The following is a 4,575-nucleotide window of genomic DNA, read 5'->3' as shown; positions in this document are numbered from 1 at the left end:
TTACTAAATGGGAGCCTACATTATTAATATCAGACAAAATAGACTTTAAGACAAGAAAAAGTACTAGAAATAAAGAGGAAATTTTTTATAATGACAAAGGTATCTATCTATATCTATATCTATATCTATATATCTATATCAGGAATATATTAATATCTCAGGAAGTAACATTTTTGTCTGTGCCCTTAACAAGAGAGACCCCAGAATACAAAAAGAAAAAACTGATGTAATTGAAAGGAAAAACAGACAATCCCAATAATAATTGGAGATTTCAACATTCCACTCTTAATAATTGATCAAATAACCAGTTAGAAAGTCAGAAAGGACATATAAGGTGTGAATAACGCTATCAACCAACTTGACTTAACTGACATTTACACAACACTCTACCCAAAGACTGCAGAATAAACATTATTTTCAAGCACATGGAGCATTCTCCAGGATAAATCATATCCTGGAGCACAAAACAGGTGTCTATAACTTTAAAAAGATTGAAATAATACAAAGTATGTTCCCTGACCACAAAAAGACAAAATTAGAGATCCATAAAAAAGAAATAGGAAGAATGCCAAAATTTTGCAAATTAAATAACATTCTTAGGACATTAATCAATGTAATGGAAAGTATAGAAAATCAATAGAGCCAAAAGTTGGTTATTTGAAAAAGTCAACTAAATTGGAAAACTCTTAGCCTTACCATCTAGAAAGTGAAAGAGAAAATACAAATAACAAAAATTAAGAATAAAGAAAGTATATCATTACTGACACTACAGAAATTAAGAGGATTATAAGAGAATACATGAACAACTTTACGCCATCAAATTAGACAACTAAGATAAAGTGGAAAAAATTCCTGGAAATACACAAATTACCAAAATTGACTCAAAAAGAATTGAAAATCTGAATAAAATGACAAAAAATGAAGTTGAATGAGTAATTAAATTTTTTCCCACAAAGAAAAGCCTAAGCCCAGATGGATTTACTGGTGAATCAAATATTAAATATTTAAAGAAGAAATAAAACCAATCCTTCACAAACTCAAGAAATAGTGGAAAGAGGGAATACTTGCAAATCATTCTATGATGACAGATTTAGCCAGAAATCAAAGCCAAACAAAGACACCACACACACACACACACACACACACACAAAGAAAACCAATATCCCTCATGAAAATAGATGCAAGAATCCTTGACAAAATATTAGCAACCCAAATTCGGCAACATTTAAAAAGGATTACACACTATGACTAAGTGTATTTATCCTAAAAATGTAAGGTTGGTTTAGTATTTGAAGAAAAATTAATATAGTCCACCATACTAAAAGAATAAAGGACAACTCACATGATAATTTCAAAGAGAAATAGACAAACAGTAATAGAGATTTAAAAAATTTTTTTAATGTTTATTTTTGAGAGACAGAGAGCAAGCATGGGAGGGGCAGAGAGAGAGGGAGACACAGAATCCAAAGTGGGGTCCAGGCGCCCCTCCACCAGGCTTCCTTCTGCAACAGGCATGGGCCACTCTCTCGCTGGCTCTCTTTCTGCCGCCATTTTGGTTCCGCGTTCCCCCCACAAAATGCCTGGTGAAGCCACAGAAACCATTCCTGCTACAGAGCAGGAGTTGCCACAGCCCCAGGCTGAGACAGGGTCTGGAACAGAATCCGACAGTGATGAATCAGTACCAGAGCTTGAGGAACAGGATTCCACACAGGCAACCACCCAACAAGCCCAGCTGGCGGCAGCAGCTGAAATCAATGAAAAACCAGTCAGTAAAGCAAAACAGAGCCGGAGTGAAAAGAAGGCACAGAAGGCTATGTCCAAACTAGGTCTTCGACAGGTTACAGGGGAATAAGAGTCACTATCCTCTTTGTCATCACAAAACCAGATGTCTACAAGAGCCCAGCTTCAGATACCTACATAGTTTTGGGAGAAGCCAAGATGGAGGATTCATCTCAGCAGGCCCAACTAGCAGCTGCTGAGAAATTCAAAGTTCAAGGTGAAGCTGTCTCAAACATTCAAGAAAAGACACAGATTCCAACTGTACAAGAAGAGAGTGAAGAGGAAGAGGTTGATGAAACAGGTGTAGAGGTTAAGGTCATAGAACTGGTCACGTCACAAGCAAATGTATCAAGAGCAAAGGCAGTTCCGAGCCCTGAAGAACAACAGTAATGATATTGTAAATGCTATTAGGGAATTAACAATGTAACTGTCTGAAAAGGAGGACCCTTTTTTGGTGTTTCAAAAGAATAACTGCAGCTTGGTTTGAAATTTGTACTGTTTCTATCATTAATAAAGTTATGGCTTCTTGTTGGAAAAAACAAAAAACAAACAAACAAACAAACAAAAACAAAGTGGGCTCCAGGCTCTGAGCTGTCAGCACAGAACCTGACATGGGGCTTGAACACACAAACCATGAGATCATGACCTGAGCCAAAGTCAGACACTTAACCAACTAAGCCACCCAGGTACCCAACAATAATAGAGATTTTAATACCTCAGTAGTTGCAGGAAAAGCTTTTGACCCATCCAGTGCTAATTTATATTTTTTAAAAAAGTTAATGCTGAGGGGCACCTGGGTGGCTCAGTTGGTTAAGCAGCCAACTTCGGCTCAGGTCATGATCTCATGGTTCGTGAGTTCAAGCCCTGCATTGGGCTCCACACTAACAGTAAATAATAAACAAACAAACAAACAAACTTAAAAAATAAATAAATAAACTTAAAAAAAAGTAAAGTTGGGGTGCCTGGGTGGCGCAGTCGGTTAAGCGTCCAACTTCAGCCAGGTCACGATCTCGCGGTCCGTGAGTTCGAGCCCCGCGTCAGGCTCTGGGCTGATGGCTCAGAGCCTGGAGCCTGCTTCCGATTCTGTGTCTCCCTCTCTCTCTGCCCCTCCCCCTGTTCATGCTCTGTCTCTCTCTGTCCCAAAAATAAATAAATGTTGAAAAAAAAATTTTTTTTTAAGTAAAGTTAAAAAAATGTATCCTGGGACAATTGGATATCCATATGAACTTAGACTCTTACCTCATACCATAAACAAAAATTAACTTCAAATGGATCACAGTCAAAAAGTTAAATGTAGAGTTAGCATGTGACTTAGCAACGCTACTTACTCCTAGATATATATCCAAGAGAATTGAGAACATACATGCACACAAGACCTTGTACATAAATATTCATACCGGAAACAACCCAAATCTCTATCAGCAGGGAATGGGTAAACAAGATGCTATAAACCCATAGAGTAATATAGGAATATTATTAGGACGTAAAAAAGAAATGAGGTTCTCACATGTGCTACAACATGGATTATTCTCGAAAACACTAAATCTGTGAAACGAGTCAGGTACAAAGGGCCTCATATTGTATGATTCCATTCCTATGGAATGTTTAGCATAGGCAAATCTGTAGAGAGAGAAAGTAGATTCATGATTGCTAGGCACTGGGGGAGAGAGGAATGGGCAGTGATTGTTTATGGGTGTGGGTTTCTTTTTTGGGTGATGAAATATTCTGGAATTAGACGGTGGCGATATTTACACAAGTTTCTAATATGTTAAAGCCACTGAATTTGACCTTTGTAAAGGATGGGGAATTTATGGCATGTGAATTATATCTCAAAAAAAGTTATTATATATATATTTTTCAAACAGATCATAGAACCTAAATGTAAAAGCTGGTTACTGGGGGTTGGGGCTGGAACTTAGTTTTGACTGAAAATGGGCCCAAGAGAATTTGGGGGGATGCGGGAAATGTTCTAAAACTGGATTGCAGTAATGATTGCACAACGCTGTAAGTTTACTAAAAATTATTGGCTTGTTCACTTATAATGGGTGATATTTTATTAAAGTATAGTTGACATACAATGTTATATTAGTTTCAGGTGTACAGCATATTGGTTTGACAATTCTGTACATTACTCGATACCACAAAAAGTGTAGTCACCATCTGTCACTATACAACGTTATTATATTATTGACTGTATTCCCTATGCTGTACTTTTCTCTCCGTGACTTATTTTGTAACTGGAAGTTTGTACCTCTTAATCCCCTTCACCTATTTCACCGTTTCCTCCCCCCCCCTTTGGGAACCACCAGTTTGTTCTCTGTATTTATGAATCTGTTTCTTTGTTTTGTTTGTTAGATTCCACATACAGGTTAAATCATATGGTATTTGTCTTTCTCAGTCTACCTTCTTTCACATAGTACACTACCTCAAGGTCCATCCATGTTATTGCAGATGGCAAGATTTCATTCTTTTTATGGCTGAGTAATATTCCATACAATGGATGATTTTATGGTATGTAAACTTGACTTTGGTAAAGCTGTTCAGAAAAACAAACCCACTGAAAACAGAAACCAAAATGTCATAGTAAATACTGGGGGAAAGTTGGGGTGGGAAGTTAACTTAAAAATGAAATAAAGAAGGATGACAAGAGGGGCACTGGAGGGCTAAATGTTCTGTTTCTTGATCTCACTGTGGGTTACAGTTTGTGAAAATTCATTGAGCTATATTATGACGTGCAGGTTTCTGCTTGTATATTATATCACAATAAAAAGTTTAAAAAAAGACATTAGCACCTGG

At 37.1% G+C, this 4,575-nt stretch overlaps 1 pseudogene; it reads left to right on the top strand.

Moving 5' to 3' along the window:
* Positions 1 to 1,507: 1,507 nt before the first annotated feature.
* On the top strand, positions 1,508 to 2,313 carry LOC122492887 (annotated as a pseudogene).
* Positions 2,314 to 4,575: the final 2,262 nt, after the last annotated feature.

Source organism: Prionailurus bengalensis, chromosome D2 (assembly GCF_016509475.1).
Source record: "Prionailurus bengalensis isolate Pbe53 chromosome D2, Fcat_Pben_1.1_paternal_pri, whole genome shotgun sequence".
Lineage (NCBI taxonomy): Eukaryota > Metazoa > Chordata > Mammalia > Carnivora > Felidae > Prionailurus > Prionailurus bengalensis.
Note: the sequence above shows the minus strand (reverse complement) of the source record. Positions and strands in the feature narration are given on the sequence as shown.